The sequence below is a fragment of the Phascolarctos cinereus genome, unplaced genomic scaffold (assembly GCF_003287225.1).
Source record: "Phascolarctos cinereus isolate Bilbo 61053 unplaced genomic scaffold, phaCin_HiC Scaffold_7;HRSCAF=346, whole genome shotgun sequence".
NCBI classification, from domain to species: Eukaryota; Metazoa; Chordata; class Mammalia; order Diprotodontia; family Phascolarctidae; genus Phascolarctos; species Phascolarctos cinereus.
Window position 1 is genome coordinate 147,555,609 of NW_027556180.1, and position 21,362 is coordinate 147,576,970.

Consider the following 21,362-nt stretch of genomic DNA (forward strand, 5'->3'; position numbering starts at 1 on the left):
TCTATGCCTAGTTTCTGCCATACTCTTTTCCAGTTTTCCCAGCAGTTTTTTTCAAAGAGTGGGTTCTTATCCCAGAAGCTGGGGTCTTTGGGTTTATCAAATAGTAGATTACTATAGTCATTGAGTACCATGTCTTGCATATTTAACCTATTCCACTGATCCACCTCCCTATTTCTTAGCCAGTACCAAGCAGTTTTGATGATTGCTGCTTTATAATACAATTTAAGATCTGGAATTGCTAGGCACCTTCCCCTGCATTTCTTTTCATTAGTTCCTTTGATATTCTGGACCTTTTGTTTTTCCAAATGAATCTTGTTATTATTTTTTCTAACTCTATAAAATAATTTTTTGGTAGTTTGATTGGTATGGCACTGAATAAGTAAATTAGCTTAGGTAGGATTGTCATTTTTATTATATTAGCTCGGCCTACCCATGAGCAACTGATGTTTTTCCAATTATTTAGATCTGATTTTATTTGTGTGAAAAGTGTTTTGTAATTGTGTTCATAGAGTTTCTGGGTTTGTTTTGGTAGGTAGACTCTAAATATTTTATAATGTCTACAGTAAGTTTAAATGGAATTTCTCTTTCTATCTCTTGCTGTTGGACTTTGTTGGTAATATATAGAAATGCTGATGATTTATGTGGGTTTATTTTATAGCCTGCAACTTTGCTAAAGTTGTTTATTATTTCAAGTAGTTTTTTACTTGATTCTCTAGGATTCTCTAAGTATATCATCATGTCATCTGCAAAGAGTGATAGCTTTGTTTCTTCTTTGCCTATTCTAATGCCTTCAATTTCTTTTTCTTCTCTTATTGCTAAAGCTAAGGTTTCCAGTACAATATTGAATAACAGTGGTGATAATGGACATCCTTGTTTCACCCCCGATCTTATTGGAAATGCTTCTAGCCTGTCCCCATTACATATAATGCTTGCTGAAGGTTTTAGATATATGCTATTTATTATTTTAAAGAAGACTTCTAGTGTTTTTAATAGGAATGGGTGTTGTATTTTATCAAAAGCTTTTTCTGCATCTATTGAGATGATCATGTGGTTTCTGTTGGTTTTGTGTTGATATGCTCAATGATGCTGATGGTTTTCCTAATATTGAACCAACCACCCTGCATTCCTGGTATAAATCCTACCTGGTCATAGTGCATTATTCTTGTGATAAGTTGTTGCAATCTACTTGCTAGTATTTTGTTTAAAATTTTTGCATCTATATTCATTAGAGAAATTGGTCTATAATTTTCTTTCTCTATTTTGACTCTTCCTGGTTTAGGTATCAACACCATATTTGTATCATAAAAAGAATTTGGTAAGACTCCTTCTTCACCTATTTTCCCAAATAGTCTATATAGTATTGGAATTAATTGTTCTTTAAATGTTTGATAGAATTCATGTAAATCCATCTGGCCCTGGAGATTTTTTCCTAGGGAGTTCATCAATGGCTTGTTCAATTTCTTTTTCTGAGATGGGGTTATTTAAGTATTTTACTTCCTCTTGTTAATCTGGGCAATTTATATTTTTGTAAATATGTATCCATTTCACTAAGATTGTCAAATTTGTTGGCATATAGTTGGGCAAAATAATTCCTAATTATTGTTTTAATTTCCTCTTCCTTGGTGGTAGCTTCACCCTTTTCATTCTTGATACTAGTAATTTGGTTTTCTTCTTTCTTTTTTTTAAATTAACCAAAGGTTATCTATTTTATTGGTTTTTTCATAAAACCAGCTCTTAGTTTTATTTATTAGTTCAATAGTTTTCTTAATTTCAATTTTATTAATTTTTCCTTTGGTTTTCAATATTTCTAATTTGGTGTTTAGTTGAGGATTTTTAATTTTCTTTTTCTAGTTTTTTTAGTTGTATGCCCAATTCATTAATCTCCTCTTTTTCTATTTTATTTATGTAAGCATTTAGAGATATAAAACTTCCCCTAAGAACTGCTTTTGCTGCATCCCATAGGTTTTGGTATGTTGTCTCATTATTGTCATTCTCTTGAATGAAATTATTGATTGTTTCTATGATTTGTTGTTTGACCCAATCATTTTTTAGGATTAGATTATTTAGTTTCCAATTATTTTTTAGTCTATCTTTCCATGGCCCTTTATTACATATAATTTTTATTGCATCATGATCTGAAAAGGATGCATTTAATATTTCTGCCTTTCTGCATTGGATTGTGAGGTTTTTATGCCCTAGTACATGGTCAATTTTTGTGTATGTGCCATGTACTGCGAGAAAAAAGTATATTCCTTTCTATCCCCATTCAGTTTTCTCCAGAGGTCTATCATACCTAACTTTTCTAATGTTCTATTCACCTCCTTAACTTCTTTCTTGTTTATTTTGTGGTTAGACTTATCTAGTGAGAGGGGAGGTTCAGGTCCCCCACTAGTATAGTTTTGCTGTCTATTTCTTCCTGTAACTCCCTGAACTTCTCCTGTAAGAATTTGGATGCTATACCATTTGGTGCATATATGTTTAGTAATGATATTACTTCATTGTCTATGGTGCCTTTTAGCAGGATGTAGTTTCCTTCCTTATCTCTTTTGATTAGATCTATTTTTGCTTTTGCTTTGTCTGAGATCAGGATTGCTACCCCTGCTTTTTTTACTTCAGCTGACGCATAATATATTCTGCTCCAGCCTTTTACCTTTACCCTGTATGTGTCACTCTTTTTCTAATGTGTTTCCTGTAAACAACATATTGTAGGATTATGGTTTTTCCTCCATTCTGCAATCCGTTTCCGTTTTATGGGAGAGTTCATCCCATTCACATTCACAGTTATGATTACTATCTGTGTCTTTTTCTCCATCCTTTTCCCCCTATTTATGCTTTTCTTTCTCCTTTTTCCTTTCCCCCTTCACTAGTGTTTTGCTTTTGACCACCGCCTCCTTCAGTCCCTCCCCCTTTTATTATCCCTTTCCCTTTTCTTCCCCTTTAGTCTTACTGCTGCTTCCTCCCTTCTTTCCCCCTCCTTTTCTTTCCCCCTCCCTTTTCTTTCCCCTTTTCCCTCCTACTGCCTATAGGGCAAGTTAGATTTCTATACCTAACTGATTATATTATGCCCTTCTTGAGCCAAATCTGATGAGAGTAAGGTTCAAACAATGCTCCCCCCCCTTCTCTGCTGTAATAGGATTTTGTGTCTTTTCCTGTAATGTAATTTACCCTTGTCTGCCTCCTCCTTTCTCAGTACATTTTCTAAGATCAGATTGATCCACTTATTTGGATCCATTTAACCCACTTGATTAGATTTTTTTTTATCATTACATCAAAGTCAACTAATATCCACCCTCTTTATGTATACTCCTTTAACAAGGTGTAATAACAATACAGTTCTCAAGGGTTGCAAGTCATATTCCCTTGTAGGGGTTTAAAGCAACATATTGTATCTTTCTGTCCCATTTACCTTTTTAAGTCCTTCTTGAGTCCTGTACTTGAAGATCAAATTTTTTGTTGAGCTCTGGTCTTTTTATCAGGAAAGTTTGGAAGTCTCCTATTTCATTGAATATCCATCCTCCCTTGAAAAATGATGCTCATTTTTGCTGGGTAATTGATCCTTGGCTGCATTCCAAGCTCCTTTGCCTTATGGAATATCATGTTCCATGCCCTGCTTTTAATGTAGAAGCTGCAAGGTCCTGTGTAATCCTGACTGTGGTTCCATGATATTTAAATTGTTTCTTTCTGGCTGCTTGCAGCACCTTCTCTTTCATCTGGTAATTTTGGAATTTTGCTATTATATTCTTGGCGTTGTCAATTTGGGATCTCTTTCAGGTGGTGATCGTGGATTCTTTCTATGGTTATTTTCCCTTCTGGTTCTAGGACTTCTGGGCAGTTTTCCTTTATGATTTCCTGAAAGATACTGTCCAGGCTCTTTTTTTCATCATGATTTTCAGGTAGTCCAATAATTTTTAAATTGTCTCTCCTGAGTCGATTTTCCAGGTCGGTTGTTTTACTGATGAGGTATTTTACATTTTCATCTATTTTTTCATTTTTTTGTTTCTGTTTGACTGATTCTTGCTCTCTCATAGAGACATTAGTTTCCATTTGTCCAATTCTAGTTTTTAACAGATTGTTTTCTTCTGTTAGTTTTTGTACTTCCTTCTTCAATGGCCAATTGTGTTTTTTAGGGACTTGTTTTCTTCAGTGTATTTTTTTTCCAATTGGCCAATTGTATTTTTGAAGGACTCTTCTACCTCTCTCATTTGACTATTAAAATCCTTCTTGAGCTCTTCTAAGAAGGCTTTTTGGGCTTCAGACCAGTTCATATTCCCTTTTGTTGTTGCAGATGTGGGTTTGTTGACAATGTTGTCCTCTTCAGAATTTCTGTCTTGATCTTCACTCTTCTCATAATATGAATCTATGGTACGTTTCTTTTTACTCATGGTGTTTCTTTATTCCCTGGCCTTTAAAGAGATTGAGCTCTCCTGCTGGGGAACAGAGGGCACTGACCCAAGCTTCTTGTGTTGGGAGCCTAGGTCTTGGTCACTGGCTTTGTGTGCTGGGGCCTCTTATGCTGGCAATTGGAGGCTATAGGTTTCTGGCAACTTACCTCGTGTTGGGCTAGAATCAGCAAGGCTGGAACTTTCAGGCAATTCTAGGTTGCCTGCTTTTCCTTTCCTTTAGCTTTCTTCAGCTCCTTTTAGATGGGTGCTGCAGGTGTTTATCTGCCTGGGGCCCCTGCAGTGTTGTCTCCCTCGTTTCTGCTAATGCACTGGAGATTCCTTTGTGGTGGTGCCGAGGCACTCTGGTGGTTTTCTGAGCTGGTTTCCACTGGTTCCCCCCCTCACTGAGGCACTGAGGTCCAGGTGTTGGTGTTTGCCTGCTCTACCACCTGGGCTTCAGGATTTCTTCACAATTGGAGGCTTCAGGGCTCTACAGCTCACCTGGTGTTGGGTTGGAATCAGCAAGGCGGGGCTTTAGGAAGCCTTTAGGTTGTTTTCTTCACCTCCTTTCAGATGAATGCCGCAGGGTACTTATGCCTGTCCCTTATTTTTGCTGAGGCACTGGGAGACCCATTTGCTGGGCTGCTGCACTGCTGCTCCTTCTTTCTTCTAGTTCAGGTGTTCCAGGGTTTTTTTCTGGGGTGATATTTTCTGGGTTTTCAGAGGTTGATAGGGGAGAGTGAGAGGACTACCTTTTCACTCCGCCATCTTGGCTCCCCGGAAGCAGAACTCTGATAATTTCTTGAAAGATGATGTCTAGGCTCTTTTTTTGATCATGTCTTTGAGATAGTCCAATAATTTTTAAATTCTCTCTCCTGGATCTATTTTCCAGGTCAGTTGTTTCTTCAATGAGATATTTCACATTGTTTTCTAATTTTTCACTCTTTTGGATTTGTTTTACAGTGTCTTGATTTCTCATAAAGTCACTAGTTTCCAATTGCTGTATTCTAATTTTTAAGGAAGCATTTTCTTCAGTAATCTTTTGTACTTCCTTTTCCATTTGGCCAATTTTTCTTTTTCGGGCATTTTTCTCCTCATTGGCTTTTTGGACCTCTTTTGCCATTTGGGTTAGGCTATTTTTTAAGGTGTTTTTTTCTTCAGTATTTTTTTGGGTCTCCTTTAGCAAGCTGCTGACTTGTTTTTTTGTGATTTTCTTGCATCACTCTGAGTTTTTCCTCTACTTCCCTTACCTGCTTCTCAATATCCAGGGCCTGGGACTGATTCAGATTTTTCTTGGAGACTTTGGATGAAGAAGCTTTGACTTCATTGTCTTTTTCTGGTTGTATATTTTGGTCTTCTTTTTCACCAAAGTAAGATAATATAGTGTTACTATTTTTGTGCTGCTTGCTCATGATCCCAGCCAATTACTTGAGTTTTAAACTCTTTGTTAAGGTATGAATCTGCTTCCAGTGTGGACGATGTACTGTCCCAAGCTTCAGGGGTTTGTATAGCTGTTTTCAGAGATACTTGTAGGGACCTATAAATTTTCAGTTTTGCAAGGTGGTATGAGAAGGGGTGAGGTGTTTGCTCCTTTCCTGGCCTGTGACCACAAGTACTCCTTTCTGTTCAGTAACTGTGAGGAGGGGTTCATCTCTACAGCCACTACAAGCTCCACCACTGCAGCGTTCCTCCTCACCCCAGCACCACCACCCAGAACTGTGAACCAGATCCAAACACAGTCAAAGCAAGAGATTGCTGCCTCAGCACTGGCAAGGAGATACCTGATAAGCCACTGGGTTCCCCCTCAGTCTGTGGGCTGGAAGCTCAGGAAGCAGCTGCTACCCCCAGGGCCATGCTCTTGGGTAATGGAACTGAGATCCAGCCTTCCTTTCTCAGCACCGACAGAAACAGACTTTTCCCACTGACCTTCTACATTGTCTTTGGCATTTGTGAATTGAGGAGTCAGGAAACCTCCACAGCTGCCCATGATTCAGTCTTCTGAGGCCTGCTCCAGGTTTGCTATGTCCTGCGAGTCCAGTCCTGCCCTGTGCTCCCAGCCCGGTGCGATACACCTTTGAGATCAATCATCCAGGTTGTCTTGGGCTGGAAATTTGTTTCACTCTGTCTTTTTGTGGGTTCTACTGCTTCAGAATTTGTTTAGAGCCACTTTTGATGAGTATTTGGAGGGGTTTGGAGGAGAACTCAAGCAGGTCACTGCTTTCACTCCACCATCTTGGCTCTGCCCCCCCTGATTCTTATCTTTAAGAAAATATTTTCTTTAGTTAGTTTTTGTACCTCCTTTTCCATTTGGCTGATCGTATTTTTAAGTGGTTGTTTTCTTCATATGGCTACTTTTTTCCCCTTTGTCCAATTGTATTTTTAAGGAAGTGTTTTCTTCAGTCAATTTTTGTCCTTCCTTTTCCAACCTATTGATTGTCTCTTACACACTTCTCATTAATTTTCCAAATTTTTCTTCTACTTTCTAATTTGACCTTTACAATCCTTCTTGAGTACTTCAAAGAAGGATTTTTGGGCTTGAGACCAATTTGTATTCCACTCTGAGGTTTCAGATGTATGTATATTAACAAGGTTCTCCTATTCTGAATTTGTGTTTTGATATTCCCTATCACCATTTTAATTAATGGTCAATGTCTGTTTTTGCTTCTTGCTCGTTTTGTTTGCCTTTCTTTGCTTTTAAAATTGAGCTCTCTTGCTAGAGCACAGGAGGCACTATCCCAAGGTTCTCGTGCTGGGGACCAGGAATGTGGCCACTGGCTTTGTGTGCTGGGGCCTTAGATGCTGGAAGCTGGAGGTTTTAGAGGTCAGACAGCTAATCTAGTGATGATCTGGGGTCCTAGTGGTAGTGTCTGGCATGTGCTGAGGCCAGGTAGGGTTTTTATACATTCCTCTGGGGTTCCACTCAAGCATATGGAGGTCCACTGGCCACTGGAGCATGCCTGCCCACCTTGGGGTAAGCTGAAGCACGTGGAGGTCTGCTGCTAAAGGAAGCCTGCATGGTCAGGGCCGGGGGGAAATATGGGGAGGTCTGTTGCTGGAGGACACCTGCCTGCCTTTGGCTGCACTGAAGTGCATGTAGGACTGCTGCTGGAGGATACCTGCCTGACCCAGAGGTGTGCTGAAGCAAATGAAGGTCTGCTGCTGGAGGAGGCTTGCCCACCTGGGGCTTTGCTGAAGCCCAGGAAGGGCTGCTGTTATGGGATGCCTGCCTGGGGCTGTGCGGATACATGGGTTGGTCCTCCAAGTTTTACTCTTCCAATTCCCCAGGCTATGCTAAGGCACATAGGGGCAGGGGGTCCTGGTGTTGGTGCTTGCCTGCTCCACCATCCTGGGGCTTAGGATCTCCCATTGTTTTGCTGAGGCAGGGTTTGTTTCTGGCTTGCCAGGATGCATCCCATTCTGCACGGTGCTCCCTTTTTACCCAAGTGAGACAGAACTTACTTGGCAATCTTCTAAATTTTCTAAGCTAAAAGAATGCATCACCTCATCTTTCTACTGTCTGTGCTGTTCCAGCAGTTTTCCTGGGGCACTATTTTCTTGGTTTTTAGTTTGTGTGTTTCTTTTGATTTGTTTTTGTGTTGTTTGTTTCACTAGGATATGGGTTTAAGTGATTAGTGCAGGGTCACACAATTAGTAAATGGCAAGTGTCTGAGGCCAGATTTGAACTCACATCCTCCTCACTCCAGGGCAGTGTTCTATCCTCTGTGCCACCTAGCTGCCACTTGTTTTTGTAAATATTGTCAGTAGTCTTTGTTTTTTGTTTGTTTTTGGTAAGTTAATTAGGATTACTTGACTTGCCTAGAGCCACACAGGTAGTGTGAAGTGTCTGAGGCCAGACTGGGACTCAGGTACTCTTGACTCCAGGGCCAGTGTTGTATCCATTGTGCAACCTAGCTGCCCCTATTTTCTTGTGTGTGTGTGTGTGTGTGTGTATGTATGTGTGTGTGTGTGTGTGTGTGTGTGTGTGTTTAGAGGTCAATAAGCGAAAATGAGAGAAATTTATTACTTATTCTGCCATGTTGGTTCCAGAAGTCAGAGATCAACTTTAAAAGGAACAAAATAGGCCAAAAATATAATAATAATAATAAAAAAACCCTTGACCATAGAATGCTAATATGGCAACAGGGAAGATCAAAACACAAACATAGATGAGAATAATATCACAAAAATTCCCACAGGTGAAACCTTGGAGGGGAATATTAATTGGTCTGAAGTCCAAAAAGCATTCTTAGAAAAGCTCAGAAAGGATTTTAAAAGTCAAAAGAGGCAGAAGAAAAAATGGGGGAAAAAAAGAAATGAGAGGTATGCAAGAGAGAGTCAACAGCTTAGAAAAGGAAAAGAAAAAGTTGATTGAAGAAAACAATTCCTTAAAAAAATACAATTAGAGGGGGTGGAGCCAAGATGGTAGAATAAAAGCAGTGACTTGCTTGAGCTTTCCCCCAAACCCCTCTAAACACGCACAAAAAATGGCTCTCAACAAATTCTGAAGCAGCAGAACCCACAAAAAGGCAGGGTGAAACAAATTTCCAGCCCAAGACAACCTGGATGGTTGATTAGAAAGGTATATCACACAGGGCTGGGTGTACAGCACAGTGTGGGGTGGGTTTGCAGGCCACAGCAAACTTGGAGTAGGCCTCAGAAGACTGAATCGCAGGCAGCTGTGGAGGTTTCCACACTCCTCAATCCACAAATGCCAAAGACAACTTAGAAGGCCAGTGGGAAAAGTCTGTTTCTGTTAGTGCTGAGAGAGGAAGGTAGGATCTCAGCTCCATTCCCCAAGAGCATGGCCCTGGGGGTGGCAGCTGCTTCCTGAGTTTCTGGCCCACAGACAGAGGGGGAACCCAGTGGTACATCAGAGAGGGATTGCAGGGATCTCTTTGCCAGTGCTGACGCAGGAATCTCTTGCTTGGCCAGTGTTCAGATCTGGGTCACAGTTCTGGGTGGCGGTGCTGGGGTGAGGAGGAGCACTGCTGTGGTGGAGCTTGTAGTGGCTGTGGAGATGAACCCCTCCTCACAGTTACTGAACAGAAAGGAATATTTGTGGTCACAGGCCAGAAAAGGAGTAAACACCTCACCCCTTCTCATACCACCTTACAAGAACTGAAAATTTACAGGTCCCTACAAGTATCTCTGAAAACAGCTGTACAAACCCCTGAAGCTTGGGAGAGTACATTCTCCACATTGGAAGCATACTCTTACCTTAACAAAGAGTTTAAAACTCAGGTAATTGGCCAGGATCATAAGCAAGCAGCACAAAAAGAGTCAGACTGTATTATCTTACTTTGGTGAAAAAGAAGATCAAAATATACAACCAGAAGACAAAAACGTCAAAGCTCCTACATCCAAAGCCTCCAAGAAAAATCTGAATCAGTCCCAGGCCTTGGAAGAGCTCAAAAAGGATGTTGAGAAGGAAGTAAGGGAAGTGGTGGAAAAGCTGGGAAGAGGAATGAGAGTGATGCCAGAAAATCATGAAAAACAAGTCAACAGCGTGCTAAAGGAGACCCAAAAAAATACTGAAGTAAATAACACCTTAAAAAATAGCCTAACCCAAATGGCAAAAGAGTCCCAAAAAGCCAATGATGAGAAAAATGCCCTAAAAAGAAAAATTGGCCAAATGGAAAAGGAAGTACAAAAGATTACTGAAGAAAATATTTCCTCAAATATTAGAATAGAGCAATTGGAAGCTAGTGAATTTATGAGAAATCAAGACAATGTAAAACAAATCCAAAAGAATGAAAAATTAGAAAACAATGTGAAATATCTCATTGGAGAAACAACTGACCTGGAAAATAGACCCAGGAGAGAGAATTTAAAAATTATTGGACTATCTGAAAGCCTTGATCAAAAAAAAAAACCTAGACATCATCTTTCAAGAAATTATCAAGGAAAACTGCCCTAATATAGTAGAATCAGAGGGCAAAATAGAAATTGAAAGAATGACAGATCTCCTCCTGAAAGAGATTCCCAAAGGAAAACTTCTAGGAATATTATAGCCAAATTTCAGAGTTCCCAGGTCAAGGAGAAAATCTTACAAGCTGCCAGAAGGAAACAATTCAAGTACTGTGGAAACACAATCAGGATAACACAAGATTTAGCAGCTTCTGCATTAAAGGACCGCAGGGCATGGAATATAATATTCCAGAGGGCAAAGGAGATAGGATTACAACCAAGAATCACCTCCCCAGAAAAACTGAGTATAATCCTTCAGGGAGAAAAATAGACATTCAGTGAAATAGAGCACTTTAAAGCTTTGTTGATGAAAAGACCAGAGCTGAATAGAAAATCTGACTTTCAAATACAAGAGTGAAGAGAAATATGAAGAGATAAACAGAAAGAGAAATCATAAGGGATTTATTAAGTTTGAACTGTTTACATTCCTTCATGGAAAGATGATATTAGTAACTCATGAGACCTTTGTCAGTATTAGGGTAGTTGGATGGAAAAAAAATAGATAGATAGATAGATAGATAGATAGATAGATAGATAGATAGATAGAGATAGAGATATATAGACAGTTGGAACAGGGTGAGTTGAAGATGAAGGGGTTATATCTGGAGAATAAAACTAAGTAGTGAGAGAGGATTATAGTGGGGGAAAGAGAAAAATAGAGGTAGAATGGTGTAAATTATGTCACATAAAAAAAGACAAGAAAAGGATTTTACAGTAGAGAGGAAATGGGGAAAGGTAAGAGGGAATTAGTGAATCTTATTCTCAAAGATTTGGTTAAAGGAGGAAATAACATACATACTCAATTTTGGTATGGAAATCTGTCTTATCCTACAGGAAAATAGGGGAATGGGTTAAAAGAGCAGAGGGATGATAGACAGGAGGGCAGATTGGGGGAGGGGGTAATCAGAAGTAAGCACTTCTGAGGAGGGAGGGTAAAAGAGAGAATAAAATAAATGGAAGACAGGATAGGATGAAGGGAAATATAGTTCATTTTTCACAACATGATGAAAAATACAATTGGCCAAATAGGAAAAAAAATCCACTGAAGTTAACAACTTTTTAAAAACAGAATTGGCCAAAAGAAGGTACCAGATCTCACTGAAGAAAATAATTCCTTAAAAATTAGAATTGGGAAATAGAAGCTAATGATTCTATGAGACATCAAGAAATAATCCAGTGAAATCAAAAGAGTGAAAAAAATAAAAGAAAATTTGGAAAATATTCATTGGAAAAATAAATGATCAGGAAAGATAATTTAAGAATCATTAGGCTACCTGAAAGCCATAATCAAGAGAGAAAGAGAGACACACAGAGAGACAGACTGACAGACAGATATAGAGATACACAGACAGACAGACACAGACACACACACAGACACATACAGAGAGAGAGAGAGAGAGAGAGAGAGAAGAGAGAGAGAGAGAGAGAGAGAGAGAGAGAGAGAGGTGAGCCTGGACAGCATCTTTCAAGGAATCATCAAGGAAAACTGACCTGATGTCATAGAACCAGAGAGTTAAATAGTCATTGAAAGAATCCACCAATCACCTCCTGAAAGACATCCTAAAATGAAAACTCCAAGGAATATTGTAGCCAAATTCCAAAATTATCAGATCAATGAGAAAATACTGCAAACATGCAGACATAAGCAATTTAAATATTGTGGAATCACAGTTAGGATTATGTAGGATCTAGAAGCTTCTACATAAAGCATCTGAAGGCTTAGAATATGATATTCCATAAGTCAAATGAGCTTGGGTTACAAACAAAATCAACTACCCAGAAAAATTGAGTGTAATCTTTTAGGGGGAAATGTGGAAATTCAAAGAAATAGGAGACTTCCAAACTTTCTTGATTGGGAAAAAAAAGCTGAACATAAAATTCAATCTTCAAATGCAAGACTCAAGGTAAGAATAAAAAGAAAAAAAAATATGAGAAGGTTAAACTGTTTGCATCCATACATGAGAAAGTGATACTTATAAGTCTTGAGAACTGTATTTTTATTAAGGTAGTTAGGAGCATACCTAGAAAGAGGGTGTGGGTATAAGTTGATTTTGATGGGATGATATAAAAAAGGGGGGTAAAATGAGAAATACAATAGAGAGAAAGAATGGGGAGGTGAGCATTGTTTTAACATTACTCTCATTACAACTCAAAGTTTGAACATTACAGCTTGAACATTACAGCTCAAAGAAGGAATAACATACACATTATGCTGGATATAGAAATTTATCTTTCACTATAGGGAAATAGCGGGGATAAGTGTAAAGAGAAAGAGAGAAGGATGGTTAGAAGGGAGGGGAAAAGGAGGGCAGAAGTCAGAGGTGGAAGGGGAATGCAAAAGGAGGGGGCTGAAAAAAGAGAGGGTAGATTGAGGGAGATGATGATCAGAAGCAAAACAATGGTAAGGAGCAACAGGGTGAAAGGAGAGAGAAAAGCATAAAGAAGGAGGAAAATGGAGTTCAAAGAAATACCCAATAATTATAACTGTGAATGTAAATGGGATGAACTCTCCCACAAAATGAAAGCAGATTAAAAAACATAATCCTACAATATGTTGTTTACAAGCAATACATTAGAAGAGATAGACATAGTAAAGGTAAAAGGCTGGAGCAGAATATATTACACTTCTTTTGAAGTAAAAAAAAGTAAACAAGGGCAGAAATTCTGATCTTAGACAAAGCAAAACCAAAAATAGATCTAATTAAAAGAGATAAGGAAGGAAACTACATCAGGATAAATGTATCATAGACAATGAAGTAATATCAAGACTAAATATATGTGCACCAAGTGACATAGCATCCAAATTCTTAGAGAAGTTAAGTGAAGGAAGAAATAGACAGTAAAATTATACTAGTTGGGGACATCAACCTCCCCCTCTCAGAACTAGATAAATGTAACCACAAAATAAATAAGAAAGAACTTAAGGAGGCTAAAATAATTTTAGAAATGATATGTTATGTTAATACATTACGAGGTAATACATCATGACAAAGTGGAATGATTAGATATGACAGACTTCTAGAGAAAATTGAATGGGGATAGAAATAAACATATCTTTTTTCTCAGTGGTACATTGCACCAAAAATTCACCATTTATTACATCATAAAAACCTCACATTCAAATACAGAAAGGCAAAACTCTTAAATGTGTCTTTTTTAGATCATGATGCAATGAAAATCATGTATAATAAAAACTATGGAAAGATAGACTAAAATTTAATTGGAAACTAAATAATCTAATAAAGAATGAGTGGGTCACACAACAAATCATAGAAACAATTAATAATTTCATCAAAGAAATGACAATAATAAGTAAGACAACATACCAAAACTTATGGCATGCACCCAAAGCTATTCTTGGGGAAAATTTTATATGTCTTATTGCTTAAATGAATAAAATAGAGCAAAAACAGATTAATGAATTAGAAATCCAACTAAAAAGGTAGAAAAAGAACAAATTAAAAATCCCAATTAAATAAAAAATTGGAAATTCTGAAAATCAAAGGAGATATTAATAAAATTTATGGTAGGGAAACTATTGAACTAAAAAATAAAAGAGCTGGTAGAAGAAGAAGAAGAAGAAGAAGAAGAAGAAGGCGGCCAAATTACCTGTATAAAAAAGTGAATCAAATTCACTAACAATTGAGAGGAAATTAAAGCAATTGAATACAATTAACTAAAAAAATTTAGGAGCTATTTTGCCTAAATGTTTGCCAATAAATGTCAGTCTCAGGGAGGATGAATATTTACAAAAATAAAGTAAAACATAAATGACCCAGATTAAGAGAAGAGTAAATAAAATATTTAAATAATAGCATTTCAGAAAAGGAAATTGAACAAGCCATTAATGAACTCCTAAAAAAATCTTTGGGGGGCAGCAGCTAGGTGGTGCAATGTATAGAACTCCCACCTTGGAGTCAGGAGGACCTGAGTTCAAATCCAGCCTCAGACACATGACACTTACTAGCTGTTTGACTCTAGACAAGTCACTTAACCCCGACTGCCTCACCAAAAAAAAAAAAAAGCAAAAAAAAAATCTCCCAGCCCAGAAGGATTTATAAGGGAATTCTACCAAACATTTAAATAACAATTAATTCCAATTATATATAAACAATTTAGAAAAATAAGTGAAGAAGGAATAGTACCAAATTCTTTTTATGACACAAATGTGGTGCTGATATCTAAACTAGGAAGAGTCAAAATAGAGAAAGAAAATTGCAGATCAATTTCTCTAATGAATATTGTAGCAAAAAATTTACATAAAATATTAGTGGAGTGATTATACCAATTCATCATGAGGATAATACATTATGACAGGTGGCATTTATACAAGGAATGGAAGGCTATCTCAGTATCAGAAAACTGTCAGAATAATTGACTGTATCAATAACAAAATTAAAGAAAGCATATGATTATCTCAATGGATGCAGAAAAAGCTTTTTGCAAAATACAGCACCCATTCCTATTAAAAAACACCAGAGAGCATACACATACAGCAGTTTTTATTAAAATGACAAGGAATATTTATTAGAACCATTAGCAAGTATTATCTGTAATGGGGATAAGCTAGAAGCTTCATCAATAAGATTATGGGTTAAACAAGGGTGCCCATCATCACCACCATTATTCAGTATTCTACTAGAAATGTTATCTTTAGCAATAAGAGAAGAAAAAGAAATTGAAAAAAAATGGAAGAGGCAATAAGGAAACAAAACAATCATTCTTTGCAAATTATATGATAGTGTACTTAGAGAATAGTATAGAATCAACTAAAAAATTTCTTAAAATAATTAACTTTAGCAAAGTTGCAGGCTGTAATATAAACCCATAACATCCATGAGTCTACATGGCAGAGTAAGCAGTAAATTGCTGTTACTCTTTCACATTTGCCTCTAAACTACCACAAAAGAACACCCCAAAATAAATCCTGAAAGAGCAGAAACAACAGAAAGATGAGATGGAGTGGTCTTTTAGACTGGGAGACTTGGACAATCAACAAGAAAAATCTGTCTCACTCCAATAAAAAGGGAGTGCATTCCAGGAAAGGAAGTATTCCAACAAACAAATTAAGCCCCACCTCAGCAAATTAGCAAGAGATGCTGAGCCCCAGTGTGGTGGAGCAGGAAAACACAAATGCCAGCACTCCCCATGCGCTTTAGTGTACCAGGGCAAACAGGCAGCCCCAGGGGCCATACCTCCATGCTCTTCAATATAGCCCTAGGGAAATGCATTAAAACCCCACCTGGCCTCAGCATATGCCAGGCATAACCGATAGAACCCTATCTCAGTACCAGGTAAACTGTCAGACCCCTAACAGGTTCCAGGAGCAACAGCCACTGCTCACCACCGCACCCCCTCAATATAAAACCAGACATAAAGGTCCCCTATGGGTCTCATGACAACATCAATGCAGCTCCAGGTAAACAGTCATGGCTGATAGCCACTGGCACAGGAATCCTGAGACAGAGCCACTTCCAGCTTGGGAGCAGAAATTAAATTTAAAAGAAAGGGAAAAGGCAAAAAAAACAAGAAAAAATCTGTCAATAGAAAGTTATTATGGTGACTGAGAAGATCAAGATACAAACTCAGAAGAGAACATGAAATAACTCATAGAAGGGCTCCAAAAGCAGCTTTAAAAACGTTAAGAGAAGTAAAAGAAAAATGAGGAAAAGAAAAGAGAACTATGAAAAAAAAACCTCAAAAGCTTGAAAAACTGCTTAAAAAGTAGAATTGATCAAATGGAAAAGGAGATTTTAAAAAATCCACAGAAGAAAACTTTTTTAAAGAGTACAATTGGCCAAATGGAAAAAAAAATGTACAAAAGCTAATTGAGGAAAAGAACACCTTAAAAGTTAGAATTGGGCAAGTGCAAGCTAATGACTGAGACATCATGAATTAATCAAACAAATTCAAAAGAATTTTAAAAAGGGAAGAAAATGTAAAATGCCTCATGGGGAAAAAAATGACTTGGAAAATAGATCCAGGAGAGACAGTATCAGAATCATTGCACTACCTGAAAGCCATAATCAAAAGGAAGACCTGGACACATGTTTCAAAAAATTAACAAGGAAAACTTCCCTGATGTCCTGGAAACAGAAGACAAAATAGGCATTAAAAGAATCTACCAATCACCTCAGGAAAAAGATATCAAAACAATAACTCCAAAGAACATTATAGCCAAATTTCAGAACAATAAGGTCAGAGAAAGAAATATTACAAGTGGCCAGAAAGAACCAATTCAAATACCAGGGAGTCACAATAATGAATCACAAAGGAATTGGTAGGTGAAACATTAAAGGATTGAAGGTCTAGGAACATAATATTCATGGAGGATAAAGGAGACAGGACTGCAACCAACAATCACTTACCCAGAAAAATTAAACATAACAGATGGGGGGGTGAATGGTCAATCAACAAAATAGAAATATTTCAAGCCTCCATAAAGAGAAATCAGAACTAAACAAAAATTTGACCTCCAATATCAAGACTCAACAGAAGTATATAAAGATTAAAAAATGAAAAGAAAAATAAGGGATTCAGTACACCTAAACTGTTTCCCATGTAGGGAAAATGATACTTGTAACTCTTAAAAACTGTATCACTAAGAGTACAACTAGAAGGAATATACATAGACAGAGGGTATGTGTATAAGGTTAATTTGAGGGAATGACATAAAAATAAGAGATTTGGAGAGGATTCTAGGAAGATGGTGGAGTAGGTCAGAAAATTCCAAGCTCTCAAGATTTTCCCCCACACAAGAGACAAAATAGCACCTTAGGGCAAACAAACTGTTGGCAAAAATAAATAAAAATAGGGGCGGCTAGGTTGAATAGAGCTCTGGCCTTGGAATCAGGAGGACTTGAGTTCAAATCCAGCCTCAGATACTTAACACTTATTAGCTGTGTGACCCTGAGCAAGTCACTTAACCCTAAGTGCCTCACCAAAAAAAAAAAAAGCAAAAATAAATAAATATATATAAGCAAATAAATAAATAAATGGATGCATGAATAAATAAATCAACGAGCAAGTGGATAAATAAATAAATGAAAAAAGGGAAACAATAGGGGTATTCCTGGAACAATTTAAGAAGATTAGAAGAAAAATCCCAGGACAAGATTTGGTCACTGTGAAAAGTAAACCCCTCCAGGATAGAGCCCACTTTATTTTTATTTATTTTAGGCAATTGGTGTTTGGTCTGAGCTCGGATTTGAACTCTGGTCCTCCTGACTTCAGGGTTGGTGCTCTATCCACTGTGCAACCTAGCTGCCCCTCAGATTCCACTTTAAAAACAAACAGCAACCTTCTTAAATAACAAGCAGCATGCCCTGAATTTAGCTGGTTTGGGAGGTTGCCTTGTCCACAGCTACAGAAAATTTTACCCCTGAGGGAAGCTGGGTTTGATCCCAAGAAGATCAAAGGAAGCTCTGCTGACAGGGAACACCAGACTGAGCTATGCTGCAGAGAGTGCGGGTGGGGAAGGTAAAGAAAGAATCAGTATACACCTGGTAAGTGCAGAAGCAGTGAGGCAGAAGCCTCCTGGCTGTGAGCACTTGCAGGATGCTGGGGATTAGGCTTTGCTTCCAGGCTAGAGCGGAGAAATGAGGATCTGGGTCAAGAGGCACAATTCCCCATACCAAGGGCTAGAGATGACGACAAAAATTAAACTATTACTGTAAAAATTGCAAAGACAGAGAAAGAATCCAACCATAGAAAGCTACTATGGGAATAGGGAAGACCAGGGTTCATCTTCAGAGGAGGATATTGAAACAAAGAAACCCCCTTCTACATCAAAGAGTAGCATCAAATAGTCACCTGCCCAAAAAGAATTCCTAGAACTTTAAAAAAGACTTTAAAAATCAAATGAGAGATGGAGGAAAAACTAAAAAAAATAATAATTATCCAAGAAAAACAAGAACACTATGAAAGGAAAGTCAACCAGTTAGAAAAGGAGATACAGAATCTTAAGGAAGAAATTGAAAATTAGAATTGTGAAAGGCAAAGCCAGCAAAATTGTAAGAGAGCAAGAAATAATTTAAAAAACTATGAAGAATAAAAAAAGAAGAGAAAGTGAAACATCCTGTGAGAAAAACAAAGATCTAGAGACTATATCAAAAAGAGAAAACATAAAAATAATCAGATTAACTGAAAGCTATGATAAGAGAAAAAGAATCTTGATACAAAAATAGAAGAAATAATTAAAGAAAATTGTCCAGAAGCATTTGATTAAGAGGAGAAAGTTCAAATAGAAAAAATCCACTGATAATCACCTGAAAGAGATCCTATGAGGAAAATGCACAGGAACATCATAGTCAAATTCTGAAAAACCCATCTCAATGACAAAATATTAAGAGAAACAAGAAAAAATATTAAATATGGTGGTGCTGCAATTAAAATCGCACAAGAGCTAGCAGCAGAGACATTAAAAGACTGCAAGTCTTGGAACACTATATGTGGAAGAGAAAAAGAACTGAGGCTCAGGCCAAAAATATCATCTCCAGAAAAGTTAAGCATAATCCTGAATTTAAAAAAAATGAAATTTGATCAATTTGGTCAGACTTTCAAGATTTTGTAAAAACAAACAAACAAACAAACAAAAAATGAACTTAATAGAAGATTTGACATACAAGAGCCAAGAGAAACATAAGGTACATAACAAAGTCTGATTACAAGGGCTTCAATCAGGACTGATCATTTACTTTTTGTATAAGTAAAATGCAAAATGTATGTCTAAGACTCTTATTAAACAGTGCCTCATAAAAATGATTGGGGTAGACCTGAGTACAATATGACTTTAAAAAGTATAACCATTTAGGAACACCTAAAAAGAGTAATTATTTTATATAAATGGTGCACTAGAGGAAGACTAGATGCAGGGGAATTAGATGGGGGAGGAGGGCTGGTAGTTCTGGTAATGTACTTTCATCAAGAATGGGTTTAAGAGAGAACAATATATTTAGAAGAATATAAAAGCCTTCTAAATTTAGTAGAAATAAAATGGTTAGGGGATAGGGAAGGGGGAGAGGAGAAGGGAGAGATCTCTAGAGGGGAGGGTGAGAAAATTGGTTATAGGGGTCTATAAAAGGTTGTTTAGATTTATAGGAATAGGAGGATGGGGAGGAATCCTTGGAGGGAGTAGGCTGAGTAATAGAAAGGCAAGGTAGAAGGTAAAAGTAAAGTAGATAATTCAGGGGGGATAGGAAACAAGAGATACGCACAAATATAAAAGCAGAGATCAGGACTAGAATTTGTTTGGGAAAGTATATGTCTATAAATAAAAGTGTATATGTGTACTTAAGAGAAATATATCTGCATTCAGTTATAACCTTCTGGAGGCAGTGGGGAGGGAAAAAAAGTTTTAAAAAAGTGCGCACAGCAGAGAACAAAAGAAAACTTAAAAGGAAGCAAAGAAAATAAGGCCAGCTCTCAACACAACATGTAGTATTTATCATATAGGCTTTCTTGAAATGAAAATTTGTCATTACATATTTTGAATCCTCTCCTATGTTCTGTTAGGCCTGTCACAATGTTTTATTTTCTTCTCTTACTTTATAATTGTTTCAATATTTCAGTTTATGATACTTTTTTTCTTTTCTCTATTCTATATTTGTGTTCTAGTGTTTGAGTGCAAAATAAAATTCAACTTAAAAAAAAGAAAAACAAATAAGGGATTGGAAAGAAGAGTACAATGAAAGACGAAGAAAGTTAGATGGCAGAATGGTGTAAATTATCTCACATGAAGAAATAAAAAAACTATTACAGTGCAGAGGAAGATAGGAGGGGAAGTAACGGGCATAACTTGAACGTTATTCTCATCAATTGGCTCAAAGAGGGAATAATGCACACAATAATTGAATATAGAATCTATCTTACCCATCAACCAAGGAGCAGAGGAGAAAATGAAGTAATGGGGGGCAGTGAGTGGGGACTGACAGTAGTGAGGATAGATCAGGGGAGGTGTTAGAAGCAAACACTGGTGAGGTGGGAAAGGGCGAAAAGTGAGTGGAAAAACAGGAGGAAGAATAGGATGGAGAGAAATACTCAGGTAGGAATCATAACTATGAATGTGAAGGGGATGAACTCTCTAATAAAGGTGAAAGAGATAGCAGAGTGGATCAAAAACCAGAATGCTACAATATATTGCTTACAAGAAACATACTTGAAGCAGACACACACATAGTGCAGGAGGAGAAATCTTTATCTTAGAAAGTAAAAGCAAAAATAGACTTAATTAAAAGAGATAAGGAAGAAAACTACATCTTCCTAAAAGTTGCCATAGACAATGAAGCACTCACATTAGAAAAGCAAGGAATCCTCTACCTGTCAGATCTTTGTAGAGGAGAAGAATTCATGCCCAAACAGGAGATAGAGAGCTTTAAAAAATGTAGAATAGATCATTTTGATCATATTAAATTCAAAAGTTTTTGTACAAACAAGACTAATGCAAACAAGATTAGAAGGGAAGCAGAAAGCTGGGAAACAATCTTTATGGCAAATGTCTCTGATAAAGGCCTCATTTCTCGAATACATGGAGAACTCTCAAATATTTGAGACTACAGGCCATTTCCCAATTGATAAATGATCAAAGGATATGGAGGCAATTTTCAGATGAAGAAATCAAACATATCTATAGGCATACAAAGAAGTGCTCTAAATCACTTTTGCTTAGGGAAATGCAAATCAAAACAACTCTGAAATACTACCTCACATCTATAATATTGGCTAATATGACAAAAAAAAAGGAAAATTATAAATGTTGGAGAAGATGTGAGAACATGAGGACACTAATGTACTGTTGGTGGAGTTTTGAACTGAGGCAACCATTTTACAGAAAAATTTGAAACTATGCCCAAAGGGCAACCAAACTGTGTATGCCCCTTGATCCAACAATACCACCACTAGGTCTGTATCCCAAAGAGATCATAAAAAAGGAAAAGGACTTACATGTCCAAAAATATTTATGGCAGCCCTATTCATGGTGGCATAATATTGGAAATTGAGGGGATGCCCATGAAC

General features: G+C 37.3%; 1 protein-coding gene across 4 annotated transcripts in view; it reads right to left on the reverse strand.

Moving 5' to 3' along the window:
- Positions 1–21,362, reverse strand: part of UGGT2 (UDP-glucose glycoprotein glucosyltransferase 2) — a 209,007-nt gene that overhangs the window by 53,980 nt on the left and 133,665 nt on the right. The gene's annotated exons all lie outside the window — the stretch shown is intronic.